Source organism: Phascolarctos cinereus, unplaced genomic scaffold, assembly GCF_003287225.1.
Source record: "Phascolarctos cinereus isolate Bilbo 61053 unplaced genomic scaffold, phaCin_HiC Scaffold_9;HRSCAF=440, whole genome shotgun sequence".
NCBI classification, from domain to species: domain Eukaryota; kingdom Metazoa; phylum Chordata; class Mammalia; order Diprotodontia; family Phascolarctidae; genus Phascolarctos; species Phascolarctos cinereus.
The window spans coordinates 26,986,298-27,007,906 of NW_027556402.1; the positions used below are offsets into that span (position 1 = coordinate 26,986,298).

General features: G+C 37.4%; 1 pseudogene; it reads right to left on the reverse strand.

Moving 5' to 3' along the window:
• Nucleotides 1-14,804: 14,804 nt before the first annotated feature.
• LOC110209661 (large ribosomal subunit protein eL38 pseudogene) lies at nt 14,805-15,017 on the reverse strand (annotated as a pseudogene).
• Nucleotides 15,018-21,609: the final 6,592 nt, after the last annotated feature.

A 21,609-nucleotide genomic window follows, 5' to 3' on the forward strand; every position in this document is an offset into this window, starting at 1 on the left:
TATATTAGAAAAATGACTGTCTGGCACAGCTAGATGGTGCAGTGGACAAAGCTCTGGCCTTGGAGTCAGAGGACCTGAGTTCAAATTCAGCCTCAGACATTTGACACTTACTAGCTGTGTGACCTTGGACAAGTCACTTAACCTAGATTGCCTCACCAAAAAAAAGAGAGAGAGAGAGAGAGAAAATAATGACTGTCCATCCAAACAGTGTAGAAATAAAGCAAAATACTCATTTTCTCCCCAAAATGGACAGAAAACTCTGAATGAAATCCTGAATTAAAATCTTTGTAGTGCATCCCTGAAAATGCATGGGGCACCCAAAGTATTTAATAAATAAGCTACCACAGTAGTTTCCCTCTAGGGCTATTCCTTCCCCAATTTTCATTTGCAGATTAGATTCCCTGGTAGGCAGCTAGTCAAGGTTTGAATTATTCTGTGGGTCTGGACTCAAAAATTAGGCCTCATAAGTCTCCACCAATACATTCACTTTGGATAGTCAGACGTTTGACACAGTGAGCTCAAAGCAAAGGAGTAACATATGTTTTGATATGGCATATTATGAACAGTAGTTATATTATATTCTCTCCATAAACTAAACTCTCCCATAGATATATACAATATCAGTGTTAAGACTGGTCTCACACAACATATTAGTATGAAGGCAATTTGTGTCTCCAGTGCTACACCTCCCTATAATTTTTTCACATTGGTCTTTTACGGACAATTTGCAAATGTTAATCAGTCATTATTCAGTGTAAAACTAGGTGTCTGAACCATCAAATATGATGAGTAGCAAATAAATAAATTAATTTAACCAAGTCAATAGTAAACTAAAATGAAAGAAGTTAAAAGAAGTTATACAGATGGGAATCTGACAGATAATGCATGGAATGAATGAACCCTCCAATTGGGATTAAGATATTTCAGTTCAGTCAGAGGAAAGGAGGGGAGGGAGATATGGAGGGAGGAAGTGAGGGGAGAGAGGGAGGAGAGAGAGAGAGAGAGAGAGAGAGAGAGAGAGAGAGAGAGAGAGACAGAGAGAGACAGAGATAGACAGAGACAGAGAGAGAAGAGATTTGGAAAGATCAGGACAGCCTTCATACAGAAAGTTATGTTTTATCTAACTCTTGACGGATATATGGGTCTCTATAAGGCTGAAGTGAGAAGGGAGGCCCTTCTAAGCATAGGGGTATTACTAAACATCAAAAATACCAGTTTGTCTACATTGTAAAGTACAAAGATGGAAGTAAGAAGGTAAGAAAAGTATGTTGGGAGTAGGTCATACAGAGCTTTAAAATTGAAATGAAAATTTATATTTTATCATAGAATCCCTAAGGAACCACTGTATTTTGTTGAGTAGATGAATGACTTGGTCAGATGTGCACTGAGAGAAGATAAATTAAGCACTTATGTGGAGGGTGGATTGGATTGAAGGGAGACTTCAGGCAAGGAGACCTTTGAAATAGTGCAGGCAAGGGATGATAAAGACATTGTTGAAGGTGGTGTCTATATCCTAAAACAAAAACTGGGGTATGCCGTCATTTATAAGGTGTATAGAGATGAAGAGCTATCAAAGGAGGTTGAGGAACAACTCATATCAGTAGATTTTTTTTTATTTGGCAAAGATATAATTACTGCCCTAGTAGTCCTTGTACTGTATTTACGTACCTGATATCTTTAGTAAAGGTAGGGAAGAGGGCTGGAAGTATTGTGTATTTTTTATAACAGTGAATTTTTCAGTTAATTAAGTTTTGCTTGAGGGCCCAAATTTTCTTGTTATGCTATCTTTCCCTATAATACTATGTGGTCAAGACATGTATACTATACTACAGTATAACAATCTATATGTCAAAAGTTGTTTCTACATGAAGCTGAAAGCTCTAATTTTATAGGGTTATCCTATTTCACATGTATTGCCACCCTGATATAAATCAAAACATTCTGTATTCATACCTGTGAATGGTATTGACTGCAAATTATAACTGAGATCAGAAATGATATATAAATGACATAAGATTAAATGATACAAGAGAGAGGAAGTCAGTCTAGGTAGAATGGAAAGCTTTTACAGGACAGGAAATAAAAGAATTACAGTGATAAGGGGAAAAGGAAGTTACCTAAAGAGCCAATTGTACTTGGAACTCATCCACTAGCTAAGATTTTTAAAAGCTGTGTGCAGAAGATAGAAGAAAGGAAAGATAATTGAGGGCAAATACAGAACTGTGGTATGATTCTATGAAAAACGGTGTCAGGAGTGCTAAGGTTTGGAATAAGCTGATGCTGAAAAGAAAGTCATCAGCAAAACATTTTTCACCTAAAAATAATGGAGTTGGGGGGTGGGGAGGACAGAAGAGGAAGAAGGAAAGGTAAAGGAAAGGTTGTTTTCTCTGGCAAAGTGTCTTCACTGGAAAACACAAAATTAAAACTACAAAAGAGAGTTGAAATATAAGATAAGGAGGAACATAGTAAGATTGACTTGAAAAGTCCAAACCACAAAGTCCACATGAACTATACATATATTACAAGACATTGAAAGAAGCAAGAAATGTGACTCCTAAGGCCTTCTCAGTGATCTTTTTAAAAACTGTGGAGTCAGAAAAATTGACTCTACCTTTGTAGAGGTGGGGAATGATGTGTGGAAAATTGCATATAATTCCAGATCTGCAGGGTCCATGAGAGGGTTAGGTTTGCTGAACTTCCTGTTGTTGTTGTCTTTTTAAATTTCATTTTGTTTTATTTTTAATCATTTCTCTTTTTAAGTCTTTGGTTCAAGGGTTGGCTGTGGAAAGGTAGTTACGTTGGGGACTGTTGTGATGTAACACTTTTTGTTTGAATCAAACCATCAGAACCTAATGTCAACAAATCTTGTATACATTCTTGAATAAGTGAGAAAGAGGAGAGAGAGAGAGAGAGACAGAGAGAGACAGAGAGACAGAGAGAGAGAGAGAGAGAGAGAGAGAGAGAGAGAGAGAGAGAGAGAGAGAGAGAGAGAATAACTTTATCCTAAGGAATTTGTGTAAAAGACAGAAGTTATCTCAGATAAAGCAAAAGCAAAAAATAGACCTAATTAAAAAAGATAAGCAGGGAACCTACATCTTGCTAAAAGGTACCAAAGACAATGAACTAATATCAATTCTAAATACAAATGCATCAAACCGCATGGTATCCAAATTCTTAAAGGACAAGTTGTATGAGGTACAGGAGGAAAGAGTAAAATTATATTAGTGGGGAATCTCAACTTTCCTCATTCAGAGCTAGATAAATCTAACTGTAAAATAAATGAGAAAAAATTTAAGGAGATGGATAGAATTTTGAAAAAGCTAGATATGAAAGCTTTCTGGAGAAAATTGAATGGGAATAGAAAGTATACCATTTTCTCTGCTATACATGACACCTTCAGAAAAATTGACCGTGTATTAGGACATAAAAACCTCACAAACAAATGCAGAAAAGTAGAAACTCTTTCTGACTATAATGCAATAAAAATTACATTCAGTAAAGGGCCTTGGAAGCATTTGTTGTTATTGTTTAGCGATTCAGTTGTATCTGACTCTTCATGAGACCATAGCACACTAAGCCCTTCTGTCTTCCAGTATCATCTCCTGAAATCCGTCCAACTTCATTTTCATTGTTTCAATGACACCGTTTATCCATCTTATCTTCTGCCATCCCCTTTTCCTTTTGCCTTCAATCTTTCCCAACATCAGGGTCTTTTCCAATTAATCTTATCTTCTCATTATGTGGCCAAAAATTTAAGCTTCAGCTTCAGTATTTGACCTTCCAATGAATAATGTTAATTAATTTAAGTACTGACTGTTTGATCTCCTTGCTGTGCAAGAGACTCTCACAAGTCTTTTCCAGCACCACAATCTAAAAGCATCAATTCTGAGATGCTCAGCTTTCCTTTATAATCCAACTCTCATAGCCATACATTGCTACTAGAAAAACCACATCTTTGACTACACAGAACTTTGCTGGCAAAGTGATGTCTGCTTTTTAGTATGCTGTCCAGATTTGCCATAACTTTCCTTCCAAATAGCAAACATCTTTTAATTTCATGGCTACAGTCACCATCTGCAGCTTCCATGCTTTCTCCCTCTATTTGTCAGGAAATGATAAGACCAGTTGCCAAGATCTTGGGGGGTTTTTAATGTTAAACTTCAAGCCAGCTTTTACACTTTCGTCCTTCACTTTCATCAAGGAACGTCTTAATTTTTCTTCACTTTCTGCTTACAGAGTTGTATCATCTGAATATCTGAGATTGTTGAACTCAAGTTTTCATGACTCTGGCCCAGCACTTTATCTACTGAGCCTCCTACCTGCCTCATGGAAAAGATTAAGACAGTTTGGGGGGGAGGGGAACCTCCAGCCTTGAGGCTATAAACAAAATTGGTTCTGTGAAGTTTGGATTCAGTCAAAGGGCCACACTTAAGGATCTAGAGGGCCACATGTGGCCTTGAGGCCACAAGTTCCTCATCCCTGGATTAGGTAAATAAAATACAGAAAGAAAATGGACATAGTAGCCTAGTGCTTGATAAACCCAAAATTTCCAGTTATAGCCATAAGAACTTAAAACTCTGGTAGGAAAAGTAGTCTGACAGAAACTAATTATAGATCAGGGGTGGGGAGCCTGTGGCTTTGAGGCCACATGTGGCCTTTTAGGTCCTTGCTTGTGGCCTTTTGACTGAGTCCAAGTTTTACAGAACAAATTCTTTAATTAAGGGGATTTTTTCTGAAAAGTTTGGATTCAGTCAAAGGCTGCACTTGAGGACCCAGAAGGCCACATGTGGCCTGGAGGCTGCAGGTTCCCCACCCCTGGTAGAGATCAACATCTCACACCAAGATAAATTCCAAATGGATGTAGATAGATAGGTAGGTAGATAGATACAGATATATGTATATATATATGTATATATATATATATATATGTATATATACATATATATGTACATATATGTGTGTGTGTTTGTGTGTGTTTGCATATGTGTATATGTGTATGTATATATATATGTATATAGACATCATAAACAAATTAGAGGAATAAGGAACAGGTTATCTTTCTGATAATCAGGGAAGAGATTACAACCAAATGAAGGATAGACAGTGTCACAGAAGATAAAATCATTAATTTTGATTACATAAAATTTTTTAAAGTTTTTTGCATAATCAAAACCAATACAGTTAAAGTTAGAAGAGAAACTTACAAAACCTTTGCAATGAGTATCTCTGATAAATGCCTTCTTTCAAATGTAGATAAGGAATATAAATAAATATGAATGTGGAATATAATATGTAAATACAATATGAATATATTATAAAATAAATAACATAAATGGAATACAAATATAAAATATAAGTAAATATAAATTTGAAAGAATAAAAGCTATTTCCCTTTTGATAAATGTTTTTTTTTTCATGTAGTCATTGATTTCTCTTTTGATTGTTCTAATTCTGCAGGTTTCTGATACAATGGAAAAGATTTTGGAACTCTTACACTAAGCTTAATTCTATTCTCAAATCTTTCCTCTATAACTCACATTTCTTTTTCAATTCTTTCCTCTAGTTCTCTGATTTCCCATGTATCATTTTCAGATCTAAGAATGAAAACAAAAACAAAATACACACACACACACACACACACACACAAAACCTCTTGTCGCTTTTCTTTGAGGAATTATTAACAATCTTGTGGCCATGATGTGTTTTTCTTTGAGGTTCTAATTGTAGATATTTAGAATTAGCAGCTTTTCTGAGATTGTATTTTGGGCTTCTCTGGCACCAAAATGGCCTTTTACTTTTAAATTTACTTATTCTTCAAGTCTTACCTCCAATTTTGTGATTTCATATCTGGGTCAGGCTCTACATACTTTTGATGGGACAGTGGTAGCCTCATACAAACCTGGACTGTCTTGTCTGGTGTCTTACTACTATGTTCTACAGATATTGAGTACTGTGCCTTTCAAGAACCACTGTGGCAGCTCAGGTCAGGTTGCTAAAAATTTAAGCAGACTTTCTGCAAACTTCCAGAAAGAGCATGGCCTAATTGCTGCTCTTTTAGGCTTTCCAGGCTTCAGCACTTGGTTGAGCCAAGGTAACACAGCTATAGTTCAGGTAGATAGTTGCTGGCTTCAGCCCTTGTCAACTAGCTAGAAAATTCTGTGGGTTTGGAGTGACAATACTGTTTACTTACCCTTGTACTTACCCTCAGTTCTCCCAGTGACAGAGTCTGGGATCCACTCTGGGTCAGAGGAAAAGGGCTATGACCTCATTCTCAGTGCTGGGACTGACTCTGAGATCCCTTCTCTAGGATTAGCATGATAATGCTGCGGCTGCTCTGTTATGCTCTAGGAGTCTGACTCCTTGATCTCTTTCCAAGATTAGAACAATAGCTTCCTGGTCTCTGAGCCAGGGGACTGAGTCTGAGATCAGGAAATAATGGAAGAAAAACACATTTAACAAGAGTTTGCGCTTAGATCAGATTCTCCCCCTCCCTTCCTCTTATATATGGTATTTAGGCCCTACTTTATCTCGCTTCCCCTGGAGTCAGGAGGACAGCGTTTCTGCTATTCGAGGTGCTGTGGTTAAAAGTAAGCCCAACACTCTTAAAAAATCCCTCGCTTTTGACTGAGCCTTTCAGTGGCATGAGTTAGGCTTTGCCCTTGACTCCTCCTCTATGTTCTTCTTGCAGGCTCTCAAAGGGCCTGTGGAGTTGGCTTTGTTCTGCTGGGCCCCTGACAGATGTTGACTCTGAGAGTATCAGGACTCCTTAAAGAATCCATATACTGTACTGCCCACATCTTTCTCTGTCTTTGGCTGTTCTGGGCTGCCTGGGCACTAGTCTGGCCATCCCTCATGCTGTGGCTTTGACACAGTCTTCCTCAATGCTCTGCTGCCTGGGCACTGGTCTGACCCCGTGTCCTCCTGTGGTTCTGGCCTGGACAACCCAGCTGCTGTGGATTCTGCCTCCCTTGGCATATCTCCTTTCAAAGCATCCAAAACCTTTTGGCAGCCTTATTGTACAGTGCTGGAATGAATACAGCCTAGACCTTATAAAAAAATCCAAAGCTGGAAAGTAAATCTTGAAAAATGAATAAACAAAAAGGTAAAAACAAAAAACAAAACCCTATTGTGATATCAGGGATGCACAAGACAACCTATAAGGAAAAAGAAAAAAAAAGAAAGAACTCCTCTTATAAGAAAATCTCTCTCTCTCTCTCTCTTCTCTCTCTCTCTCTCTCTCTCTCTCTCTCTCTCTCTCTTTCTGTCTCTCACACACACACTCATAGAGGGAGGGAGAGGGGGGAAGGAGGGAAAGAGAGAGAGAGAGAGAGAGAGAGAGAGAGAGAGAGAGAGAGAGAGAGAGAGAGAGAGAGGAGAGAGAGAGAGAGAGCTTGGCCACAAGATCAATTACAATTCCTAGAAGAAAAAGCGGTGAGTTTTTAAAAAGCTGAAATGATATAAATACAATCAGATCACTAGGCAAAGAAGCTGAGAAGAAAAGAGATGAATGGAGGAAAGACCTAGAAAGAGAATTAACAGCTTAAAACAAAATGTATAAACCTTCACTAAAGTAATAGGTGCCCTGAAAATTAGAATGTTTCAAAGAGAAGTAAATGACTCCATGGGGTAATAAGAAATATTAAAATAAAAAGATTTAAAAGTACAAGAAAATATAAAGTGTCTCATATAAAATGACTTGAAAATAGATTAAAGAGAGATAATTTAAGAATCCCCAAACTTCCTGAAAGCTATGCCCAAGCAGAGATGTGGGTTGAATATTTCAAGAAATCATGCAAGAAAACTGCCCAGACACCATATAGCAACAAGAGGGCAAAGTGAAAATAGAAAGAGTATGCTGGTCATCCCCTGAATGAAACCCCCAACTAAAAATTACTAGTAATGTCATAGTACTAATTTCATAGCCAAAATCCAAAGCTCCCAGATCAAAGAAAAAAAAATGTTACAAGCAGGCAGAAGGAAAGAGTACTACAACTGGACAACCACAGTCAGAATCATACAAGCTTTAACAGTTACCACTTGAGAGAAGCAGAGAGCATGGAATGTGAAAGCAAATGATATAGACTTACAACCTAGAATAAATTATCCATAAAATAGTGTATAATTCTACAGGGGGTTTGGGGTAGAGGATGGATATTTAATTAAACGGAATAAGAGAATTATGCCCAAAGAGTTATTAAACTGCCTATATCCTTTGACCCAACAATACCACTACTGGTCTATTTCCAAACATGATTAGGGAAAAAGGAAAAGAACCTATATGTTCTAAAACATTTATAGCAGCTCTCTTTGTGTTGGTAAAGAACTCAAAATTGCAGGGATGCCCATCCATTGGGGAATGGCTGAACAAGTTGGGGTATATGATTGTGGTGGAATACTACTGTGCTATAAGAAATGATGAGCTTGATGATCTTACGAAAACATGTGCTTGTTTTATTCCACGTATTACAAATAAAGTAAACATGCTTTTTTTAAAAAGAAGAAAAAATGTACAAAAATATTTATACTAGTTCTTTTTCGAGAGGTAAAGAGGTGGAAACAAGTGGGGTGCCCATATGTTACAGAATAACTAAACAAATGATAGCATATGTTTATGTCAGAATATTACTATGATCTAAGAGATGTTGAAAGGGAAAGTTTCAGAGAAGCCTGGGAAGAACTGCATGAACTAATTCAGACTGAAGTGAGCAAAACCACATCAACAATTTTTACAACAGCAACATTGTAAAGTCAAGTGCCTTTGAAAGACCTAAGAATTCGGGTTACGGTAGTAATGAAATATAATTCCAGACTACCAATGAGGAAGCACTCTAGCCACCTTCTGACTCAAGTTGCAGAATACACACACTTTTGCACAGGGCCAATGAAGGAGTTTGCTTAATTATTCATCTTAAGGGTTGGATTTTCCCTTTCTTGCCATACATCCCATTATAATGTGAGGTCCTTATGAGCGGTGACTGTCTTTTCTAATTGTATTCTTGGTGCTTACCACAGTGCTTTGAAAATAGTAAATTCTTTATGCTTTATTTATTTTTTATTTGTTATTCATTCATTCATTGTTTAAGGATGGGTAGGAAAGAGGTGAGAACAAATTTTTCTTAATGGAAAAAAATAAAGTGAAAGGGTTTTTTTTTGTTTTTTTTTTTTACCAATGGGGAGAAAGTACCTGTGGATGGGGAGTATCAAGGGAAAATTGCATATATGCCTTTCTTTCGTATTTGGAAGGAAATGAGGGATTCTATGTAGCAGAAGTAAAGAAAGGGTACATTCAAATAAAGGATAGTACTTGTACAAAGACACAGGGGTATGACGTGTAACACAACGTATGGGGAATAGGTAAGCAAGCCAGTTTTACTGCAATAGAGAGCATATGCCAGGGAATCATATGAACTAAAACTGAGAAGTTAGGTGGGAGCCAGACTGTGATGGACCAGATAGAAAATTTTATCCTTTATCTTAGAATCAATAAGAGATCATCGAAGATTTTTGAATAGGTAATAACACAGTCAAAATTTGTGTTTCAAGAATATCAATTTGGTAGCCATACACAGGATGGACTGAAAAGGAGAGAGACTTGGGGGCAGCTAAGTGGTGCAGTGGATAGAGCACTGGCCCTGAAGTCAGGAGGACCTGAGTTCAAATATGGCCTCAGACCAAACACTTGACACTTACTAGCTGTGTGACCCTGGGCAAGTCACTTAACCCCAATTACCAAAAAAAAAAAAAAGAGAGAGAGAGAGAGCACCTTGAAAAAGTAAAAGCAGTTAGGAGGCAATCACAATACTTTATGTAGCAGATATATGAATGGGGAGAAGTGGGTGGATGTCAGAGATATTGAGGAGGCAGAATGGATAATTATGTCTGTGTAGAATCTGCAAATTTACTTTTGCTTTTAGGTGCATGTGATAAGTATGTTCTGACTGTGTCTATAGAGAGAAACTAGGCATCCTAGTTTCTAGGGTACCCTAAGGAGATTGTGAGGTGTCTTTTCCCTACTGTTATTGGTTCTAGTCTCTGGCATCTGTAGGTAATTCCCAGATCCACCCCCTTGCCTTGACTATTGCCCCTAACGATTATTGCCCTTGTTTCATTAAACCACTTAACATCAATTATCATGTCCATAGGGATATTTATTTTGAAGACAAACTGCAGACATTTCCCCTAACACTTTGCAGCAGGGGCACATTCCCCTCTATACTTCCTCCCCTAGGGAAGAAGCTAAAACCCAGTTAAGTTTCTACACGGCACAAGTCCCACTAAGTTCATGAGTTCTAGCTCAGCTACCTCCAGTTGGCATCCCAAAGGTCAGCTTCTCTGTGTACTGTTGCTGAACTGGCCGAAATAACCAGACGTTAGGAAGCCTGGATACTCACTCCCCTAGACCTTTCTAAAATCACAGGATCAGAAGCTCCAGTCCTTTCCCCTAGCTTGGAAAAGAACAAATCCAGAAACCTGTTTCTCAAGACCATATGTCCCTGATGAGGAGAAGGCCCCAAGGCCTCTTCTTTTCCAATGTTTACTCTCAATGAACACAGTGAGCCAAAGACTCATACCACCAGAATTCGGAAGAGAGAATAACCCAAGAGGTTAGGACAAATGTGACTCAGGTCCTCTGGAATTCTCTCCTCTCTACCTTAACCTCTGGTCCAAGTTCTAACAAAGTAGCTAATCCAACTAAGCACCTTGGAACCATGCAGTTTGCAGACCAGAACCAGCAGCAGAATGGTCACACATTCTCCATGTCATGTCATCAGGGGCATTATACATGCACTAGACACTATTGTAGACTCATAAGAAACAATATTTAAATATCCGAGTGTTAATTTTTGAATTTAAAATACCACCCCCTTTAGAGGCTCTCTGGTTTGGATCTCCAAAACTCTAGCAATGCGCCTAGCATTCCTTCATTTAACCTGGGAGCTGAATCCTCAGGGAGAAGCCAATTAAAGGGCCCTACAAGTCTGTGGGATGTCTCTTAACAGCATAACTACTGATTCCATTTTTAGCATGTGTTCTCACATGTGCCCAAGTAGCCTGTGTTGCTCCATTAACCCCAGGGTTCTTTTGATCCCACAAAAGGAAAGCTGCCACCTCTCTCTAGTGCCTCAGTTAACTCAGATGCTACTTCAGCATGTATACTGGCCTAATTTCATCTGCGTCTCTGTTGAAAAAGGAACCGAAAAAAACATATAAATAAACATAGCAGCAACACTGATGAAGTGAGATTACCTCATTTTGGTTTTGGTTTTGGTTTTTCTTTTTTATCTCTTCTCTGCTGGGGTTGGTGGTGTCAGGTGTCAGTGGAGTTTGTTATAAAAAGGTCAAACACATAACTTTGCAGCTTTCAGCCATCTCTATTCTTTTCTTGTGCAATTCGTCTCTCTGATTAAAGTTCCAGATCCATCCAGGCACTGTTGGCCAGCCCTTCACATTGAATGATTTTATGCATCACTTCCTCCCAGCATTGCTGAAAGCCCCTGCCAGGTCCAGTGTACACTGTGCTTTAGGCTTTGAAACAGCTCATGTCCACCGGCATTTCTTTCAGATTATCCATTGCTTTTTTCCCCCTTGTTTCTTTTCTTTTCTTACCATTTTTTTTGTTCTTTCTTTATATACTTTCTTTTTTTTTTCTTTTTAATGTGGCAATGAAAGAAAGAGTGGACATTGGAGAGGCATTCCAGAAGAGAAATAAGTAATATTCCTGACTTTGTCTCATGTCTTCCTGCTCTTAATTTTTTTTTTGTAATTTTTATTTATGAAGCCGGGGTATTAGAAGGTCACTTGAAAATTTCTAATCAAAGGGAGATGGCAAATTAAGTGATGAGGTCTGTGTTAAGAAGGCCAAAGGAGGGAGCCAAACAGAAAGAAAAAAATAAACCCCAGAGTCAGGGAATGATAATAGAGTCACATAATTTTACAGTTGTAGGAATTTAGCAATAAGGCAATCCATCCCCTTCACTTGACAGATAAAGAAACCAAGGCCAAGAAAGGCAAGTGATGTGCTCAAAGTCGCATAACTGGATGTCAATAGAATCTAAACTACAATATGGACCTCCTGGTTGGGAGTCTGATGTTTGTTCCTCTATACCAAAGACCGTGATGGGCAGCCTGAATTCACTTCTGAGGAAACTAAAAGTGGAGGTAGAGTCACAGTCAGGTAGTCCAACCTTCCATTTCTATCAGAGTCACAATTCTGCACACTTAGCCCAAGTTCATAGAGGTAAGAAGGTTTGGGAGATACAGGCTGTACTCCAGATTGAGGTTTGGGAGGTGGCATTTTTTAAAAAAAAAGTTTTACTGATGTTGTTTATTGGTATTTACATTGCAAACATATTACAGATTGCTGCCACTACATAAGAAATCTCTCATAACAAAGTAAAATGGTTAAGTAACACTTAACAAAACATACAATGACCTCATCTAACAGTACATGAAACATTTCACAGCTGCAGCATCCTCCACCACCTCTCTATTTGTTTTCAAATGAACAGAAATCTATTTTTCTCCCACCTACTCCCCCACTGGAAAAAAAAAAAGAAAAGTCAAATAAAATTTTGTAACAAATATAGTCAAGCAAAACAAATTCCCTCAATGGCTATACACAGATACGTGGATATCATATCTCTAAATCTATGGAAAGATAGATCTGTCTCTATCTATCACTTTTCTACACTCTATATCCATTGCTTCTCTAGCAGATAGCATGTTTCATCAGTCTTGTCGTCTGGAATCATGAATGGCTATTGGATTGATCATAACTTTTCCAGTTGTCAAAGTTGTATGTTTTTATACTGTTATTTTATGAATTGTTCTTCTCACTCTGCTTGTTTGACTTTAGACTATCAATTAAGGAATGATTTTTTTTCCTATAAGTTTTACTTAAATATCTTGGAAACAAGATTTTTATGAGACAAAGTTGCTATAAATATTTTTCCCAGTTTATTTCCTTTTCAATCTTGGTTTTATTAGATTTATCTGTGCAAAACTTTTAAAAATGTATAATCAAAATTATCCATTTTATTTTCCGTAATCTTCTCTATTCCTTGTTTCATCACAAACATTTCTCATGCATAGATGTGATAGGTAATTTTTCCACATTACTTCAACTTGTTTGTGATGTTACCTTTTGATGTGTAGGTCAGCTTATCTCTGTGGATGTGGAGCTTATCTCTGAATAAGGTGTAAAGTGCTTTAATTTAATTTCTTCCATATTTATTCAATTTTCCAGTGGGTTTCTTTTTGTTAAATATTGTGTTCTTATCCCAGTATCTAGGGTTTTGTGTTTATGAAATATCAGGGCATTAGATACCTTTTCTTCTGTATGTTGTGTACCTAATATGTTCCACTAATCAATCTCTCTATTACTCAACCAGTACTAAATTGTTTAAATAATTATTGTTTTATAGTATAGCTTGAGAGCTGGTGCTGCTAGGTTCTCTTCATTTCCATTTCTTTTCATTATTTTTCTTCTGAATCTTAACCTTTTTTCTTCCATATAAATATGTTATTAGTTTTCCAGTTTCACAAAGTAACCTTTTTGGTACTTTGGTATGCCATGAATAAGTTAATTTGTCAAGTATTGTTAATTTTTTTTTATATTGGCTCATCCTACTCATGAGCAATAATGTTTTCCTGATTACTTAGGTTGGCTTTATTTCTATAAACAGGTGTTTCTTGTTGTAGTTACATAATTCTTGAGTATATTTGGGAAATATTTTACACATTCTGTAGTGATTATAAATGGAATTTCTTTCTAACTCTTTTTGCTGAGTTTTATTGGTATTATAAAAAATGTTGAAGATGTGTAGGCATTTATTTTACATCCTGAAAGTTTACCAAAGTTATTGTTTCAATTAATTTCTAGTTGACTCTTTAGGGTTCTTTAAGTACACTATGATATAATATTGAAAAGCATTCATTTGTTTCTTCTTAACCTATGGTTATTCCATCAATTTCTTTTTCTTGTTTTATTGTTATATCCAGCTTTTTTAGTACTATGTCAAATAGAAAAGGTGACAATATGCATCCTTTTTTCTTGTCAGAATTTATTGGAAATGAATTGAGTTTATCTACATTGTAAATAATAGTAGCTCTTGGTTTTAGATATATACCATTCACCATTTTAAGAAAAGGTCTAATAATTTCTCATGTTTTTTAATGTTTTTAACAGAAATCTATGTGGAAGTTTCTCAGAAGGTTTTTATGTATCTATTGACAGTTTATTTTTATTAATATGGTAAATTAAGTTTATAGTTTTCCTAATATCAATCCAACACTGCATTCTTAATAAAAATCCAATCTATGATATATGGAGAACTGATATGAATGAATAAGAATATGAGCCATTCCTCATTTGATAAATAGTCATAGGATAAGAATGCGCATTTTTGGAGAGATAAATTCAAGCCATCTTTGGCCATATGAAAAATTACTCTAAAACACTAATTATTAGGAAAATATGAATTTAAGGTGTCCCAAGGTTCTGCTTTACACCCATAACATTGGTAGTGCTGACAAAAATAAAAATTAAAAATTAAAACATTGGAGGGGTTGCAGGAAAAGAAATATATTAAATACATTGTTAGTGGAACTTTGATGGTCCAACTAATAATAGTAATAGTAACTAACAATACCAAGAGTTAGTATTTTGTATAGCACTTTAAGGTTTATAGATACTTTGCAAATGATAAAATTTTAATGTTACAAAAACCCTGGAAGGTAGATGCTATTAGTATACCCATTTTTCCCCCTACAGTTTAATACAGGTGGAACATTGAGTGATTTCTTCACTTCAGCTCCTTCACAGCCAAACCAAGAGGCAGGAACTGTTGGAGTTTCTCTGCCTTCCCTTTGTCTGTGATGACCAATGTGTACAGGTACCTGCCACAGTGAATCTTAAACTTCACATCGTCCTTGTTTCTCTTGATCTTGACATATTGGCATCTTTTTTGCCTGGCTGTGAGCAGGAAGTCTTTTATTTCCTTGATTTTGGGGGGCATAGTGGCTGCAGAGGCTGGACAAGTGGCAGCTTGTGTCCCGAGAGGTCGCACAACTGCCAAGGGGCCAAGGAAGACAGAAAAGTAGCATACCCATTTTACAATTCAGGAAAAAGGCTAAAAGGTTAAATGACTTGGCCAGGGTCAAATATAAAAAATGTCTGAGATATAGATTTGAGCTCTCATCTTCCTGTTCCCAAGTCTAGTGCTCATTCCATTGTAATTTGGAGCTGTGCCTCAAAAGTTGTTAAAATGTGTCTACCCTTTGACCTAGAAATATCACCACTACAAAGAACAAAGAAAGAGGTCAAGGACTCGTATGTACAAAGGTCTTTGTTGTTGTTGTTGGTTTTGTCAAGGCAGTTGGGGTCAAGTGACTTGCCCAGGGTCACACAGCTGGTAAGTGTCAAGTGTCTGATCTGAGACAGATTTGAATGCAGGTCTTCCTGACTCCAGGGCTGGTGCTCTATCCACTGTACCACCTAGCTTCTCCACAAAGATTTTTATAGGAGCTCTTTTTGTAGTTGCAAAAAAACCCTGAAAACTAAGAGGATCCTTATCAATTTTGGAATGGCTTAACAAATTGTAGGTTAGGAATGCAATGGAAATTCTAAAGAGTATGGTTTCAGAGAAACCTGGCAAAACTTGTTTTAACTGCTGCAGACTGAAATGAGAAGAACCAGGTGAATGATGACACTTTAAAGACAAACAACTTTGAAAGATTTAAGAACTCGCTTGACGAAATGACCAACTACTACTCTAGAAGTTTTATGATGAAATATAGTTACTGATTCATGACGGACAGATAATAGACTGAGGATGCAGAGTGAGACATTTTTTTGGACATGGTCAGCATGGTAATTAGTTTTACTTAACTATACATAATGCATATTTCTTACAAGCATTTTGGTTCCCTTCCCCGAGAGGGGTGGGGGGAAAAGATGAGCTGAAATTCCATTAAATTTTTCCTGAAAATGTTAAATACCAAGTACTAAACCCTTTGGTTCTAAACTGAAACCCTTTGGAGTAACTTTCAGTGATCTTTATGTCATCATTGAATATTGATTAAGCAAGTATCAGGAATGTGCTAGGCATGACAACATAATGTAAAGAGGACAAATTTTGATGTTAGAATGCCCAAATTCAATTACCTCTTTCATCCTCAGTTTCCTCATCTGTAAAATGGGAATTATACTGCTACATACCACACTGAAACAGAGTGATTTTAAGATGGTAAAACACAAAGATGAGTTGTATTTATTAATTGCTTTTTTGTTACTGAGCCTATTAGAAAAGGGACAACTGAAAAAGATTTCTTGCCACTTTTATCTAGATTGCCTGCAACCCAGAGCTTTTGGGGGAGGTATCTAGGTATAGCACATGCTCTAGAGACACTCTCTAAACTCACACTCACCCTGGAAGGCCAAGTCTCCTAATGGCAGGTGCTTTATTTTCTGCCAGAATTCTGGGGAACTTGGACAGATTGATCTCTTTCTAATGCTATAACTCATGAGCCCCCACCAATGTGCTTCTCTCCATGATTATCAATTCATATCAACTTGTCAGTGAGATATAACGAATATTTAGAGACAGGCCTTTGCTGAGTTGGTATAGTAAGAACAATTGTTATGAAATCTCTCCCCCCACTCCCAAGTCTGTGACATACTCTACCACCAGTACACAGAGACTATGGGGAAAAATGGGCTCAAGAGTAAAAAGAATACAAGGTAAAGGTGTAACTCAAGTCCTGGTTGCTGGATATCCTTTCTGCTTTTTGGGGGGGACTCATGAAGTTCTCCCAAGACTCGGTGTACCTTTTTGGCTGAACTTCTTGTAAAGACTTGGAGATGCCTTTCCTCAATATGCTTAGTAGGACCTCAGCAATTCCTTCTCAGGGAATTGGCTGGAACAGCTCTACTCCTCTCCCTGACAGACATTTTAACCACCAAGTTTTGGACTGGCTTGCTTCTTTGTATAAAACTCACAGGGCTTGTCACCAAGTCTCTTGAACCAGTCTGAATGCGCTTCCTGTGAAATGTTACTCTAACGCATCCAAGGAATTTCAAGGACTTCTAATGAGGTCAAGGACTGTTCTCCCCTAGTCTAAAACCTTCTATTGATTAGTTGAGTTCACAGAGGTTTTCTCTACCTGCCATCAGGTAGCATCTTGTCGGTTACTTTAAGTACTTTAGGTAATTGGGTGATTGATTGATTCAATCAATTTCCACTCTTACACAGACATAGGGGATTAGAGCATCTGAAAACCAAATATCACAAAGCAAATAAACTATTTTGGAAGAGGAAAAATTAAAAGGAAAAATTATTAGATCAATGGTACATGTATTCCATCAAGGGAAATTAATAGCACAATAATGAACAAATATGCACACATAAGATTCATATATTGAAAACAGAATTCTAATCATGGTAATATAATTTTAGTAATGATAGTTAAGATAATTATTTGTGGGAGAAAAGTTGTACTAAATCAATACCTGCCCTAAACCCAATGGGTCCTGCCTGGATATGATGCCATAAGGACTTAACTACTCCTAGCAGAAAGACTAGATAAAGATAGAAAAGGAAAGAAATGGACTGTTGCTTGGTGAGCAATCCTCTGCCCACCAGAAAAGTACTCTATCTCTGCCCAGGGGGTTTAAGGGTCCTCAAGCTCCTCAAAGCTCTGTCCTTCAAAAAAAGGTCAAGGTCAACTCAATTCTTCCTTTTCGCATACCAAAAGGAGCAAACATTATAGAGACTAAAGATGACCCCAACTCACGCCCTTAAGACCTGTTGGAAGCCCTGCCTGTGGCATATAGTTAAATCTGGTTACCTCTTCTCATTACATGTCTTCTTTGTAGAACCTACCTAATCAAAATCTTAGTAGCTATTGTCTACACACACACACACATACACACAGCATCTCCAGGTCACTCCTCATCCTTCCTTAATGCTAGTGCCTTTGCAATATCTCTCCAATATGTCCTTCTGTCCTCTGACATAACCATCACTTTGGTGCAGGCCCTCATTACCTCATGCCTGGACTATTGCAATAGCGTGCTGATGGGTCTCCTTGCTAAAAGTCTCTCCCCATTCTAATCCATCCTCCATTTAGCTACTAAAACGATTTTCCTGAAGCAGGTCTAGGTATGTCACATACACGTACACACACACACCATCCCACAAACATACTCAATAAACTCTAATGGTTCTCTTTAAACTTCAGGATCACATATAAAATTCTCTGTTTGGAGTTCAAAGGCATTTATAACTTTGCCTCATCCTACCTTTCTAATCTTCTTACACTTTATTCCCTACTACATAATCTTCCAACCAATGACACTGGCATTCTTGCTGTTCCAAGAACAAGACATTGGCTCTTGGCTCCAGGCATTTTCTCTGGCCATTCCACATGCAGATATTCTCTCCATACTCATTTTTACCTACTGGCTTTCCTAGCATCCTTCAAGTCCCAATTAAACCTCAGCTTCTATAGGAAGCATTTTCCAATCCTTCTTAATTCCAGTGCCTTCCTTCCATAAATTATTTTCTATTTATCTCGTACATAGCTCATTTGTGCGTATTTCATTTTGGTGTTTCCTCTCTTAGCTTGTGAGCCCCTTGAGGGCAAGAACTGTCTTTTGCCTCTTTTTATATCCCCATTGCTTAGCACACATTAGGCACTTAATAAATGTGTATTGGCTGACTATTCCTCCCATCCTTTCCCTTCTTCTCCCTTCGTCTCAGAGAGTGGAACAATACCTCAGGTTCTGCTAGCAAATAGTCAGTTAAGAATTAAGGGGGTCAAGATGGACCAAGATGGCACCATCCCTGATGCTGCTGCCATGGCTATCCCAGCTCCTATCCAGGGCCTGGCTTCCATGCCACACTTTGGTTCATTCAGCATTTTACATTTGGGACAAACCAGAATTAGAAACCCAGCTGGCCAAAAGTTTTACTAACCTTGGGTGATATTGCAGGCCTGTGGACCTTCCTCGTCCAACATAGTTTAGAATATGAAAGAAGAAAAGGTCTAGAACAAATTCTTTGAATCTACTTCTTTTCTAATTGTATGCTGTAAGAAATGATGACAACCAGTTTGTGGATCCATTGAATGATATATCAGAAAACAACTTGTGTTAAGATTTCTCTACAGTATTTGTACGGAATGTGAAAATAAAAACTTATCCAAAAAAGGATATCTGCCCACTTTTCAGGTTAGAAAAGTCAGTTTGGAACCAGTATTTAATCCTCTTGTGCAGATGAGGGGGACCTTACTTACACTTGAAAACATTAACATAGGTGAGCAAATTAAGAATTTCAATAAAAACTGAACATAAAACTCACTGCCTGAAATTGAACACTGGTAGTTAATATTTTATGGTACTTCTTCTCCATCATCAGATACAACATTGCCATGACAGAGGAAATTCAGGAAGTTGGTAAGAATTTTCTTTTAGCTGGTAGTTTCAATACCGTTCTGCCAAGATGATTTTCCTTTATGTGAAGTTTTATTTGAGATTCGGAATTTTAATGTAACAGTTTAGCAAACTGGGAAGACAGATGTACCTCTAATAAACCAGAAAAGGTTACCCTCTTTATTTTCTTTTAGTATAACCATTTGGAGTTAAGAAAAAAACGTAGAGATGGGTAGCTAATCTAGCACCCTATCTCTACTCTTTGGAAGTTTAATGATTTACCTTTGAGTTCATAGCCTTTCTTCACTGTTGCAGATGTTTAATGCAAACTGTTAGCCCTTCTTACAGATCTGTTTTATAGTATATAATTTGATGGATAAATTGTAAGGGATTAAGGGCTGCAGAAATGACAAAGATGGTTCCTTCCTATGAAAAATTTACCATCTACTAGGGTAGGTAAGGCTTGCCTAAGTAATTGTGATACCAAGTAGAATGTAAAGTTTCCTGGAAAATATAAGAGAAGTGGTCTGAGAAGTCACAGGAAAGACTATAAAGAAGAGGGAGGTCACAGAAAAGCATCTGCTTACCAAGGAAAATATACAAGCTTGATTTGTCCTGAGGACCCTTACTTATAGATTAATTAAAAATTCTACTTGTAATAAAAAAAAAAGAATTAAGGGTCTTCTACTCCTAGCAGAAAGTTGTCTAACCATTTCAGTTCGCATAATTCACTTTTACTGAGGTCCAAACCCATGTCGTGGGAAAGCTACCCTGTATCTGTAAAAAACAAACAAACAAACAACAAAAAAGTTTTTTTTTAACTGAATAAGTGACCTACTTGGGGGGAGGGGCATGGCACAGCTTCTGACTAGAGCTAAGTCAGGGAGGGAATTTCTCCTCCATTTAAATAGTTTAAAAATATCATTTATCAACTACATTTTTATGATTGGCAGAATTTAAGAAGTCTCATCACACTTAACCAAAATTTCATTTTTACAATGTTTTTTTTCTCAAACATTAACTTTGAGACAAACAATTCACTGAGTATTTGTTTCATGCTTACTAACCACTGTGCTGGGTGCTAAAGATACAAAGAAAAAAATAAAATGGTCCTTTCTCCCCACAAGTTTACAATCCCTTTTGGGAGTGGGGAGTATATATATACATATATGTGTGTGTGTGTGTGTGTGTGTGTGTGTGTGTGTGTGTATGCATATACATAAATATGTACATATATACATACATATACATATACATACATATATATATGTATGCATATATATACATAAATATGTACATATATACATACATATACATATACATACATATATATATATATATATATATATATATACAGAGAGAGAGAGAGAGAGTGAGAGAGAGAGAGAGAGAGAGAGAGAGAGAGAGAGAGAGAGAAGCACAAAACAAATACAAAGGAATTTTAGAAGGACCCTTAACTACTGGGGCAATCAAGAAAGCCTTACTGAATAAGGCAACATTTCAGGTAACCCTTCAAAGGAGCTAGGATTCATAAGATGTAGATATAAGGAGGGATAGACTTCTGGATATAAAAGGGTGATGATATGTATAGGGAATGCCAAGTAGGCCAGTTTGGCTGAAATGTAAAGTGCCTGTAAGAGAGCAATGTGCCATCGCCCTGGAGAAAATAGACTGGAACTACATCGTTACAGGCTCTTAAAGACAGAGGAAGGTATTTGTGTTTTATCCTGGAAGGAGCTGGGAGCTGGGGAAGCTTCTTGGGCAGGGAGGGGCGGGGAGGGGGTGATATGGTTAGATTGGTACTATAGGCATCTGAACTTGTAAATTCTGCCTAGGATGGATTGAAGGCAGGGAAGACAGGATGAAGGTAGACCAAGTAGGCAAGAAGTTACTAGTTGTAGTGCAGTAGAGAGAAAAGAATGGATGGAAGAGGTTATAAGGTAGGATAGATAAGACTTGGCATTGCTTGGATGTAGGAGAGTGATGTCAGGCATGCCACTAAGGTTACAAACCTGGAAGAATAGAAGAATGGTGGTAGTATCAATAGAAATACAGAAATTAGGAGGAGGGTAGATTTCGGGAGAAGGATAATAAGTGCTGTTTTAGAGTGACTGAGTTCATGAGGCTGACTCCCACAAACCTGTTCTAACAATGGTCAGTTTTCCCATTCTATATGC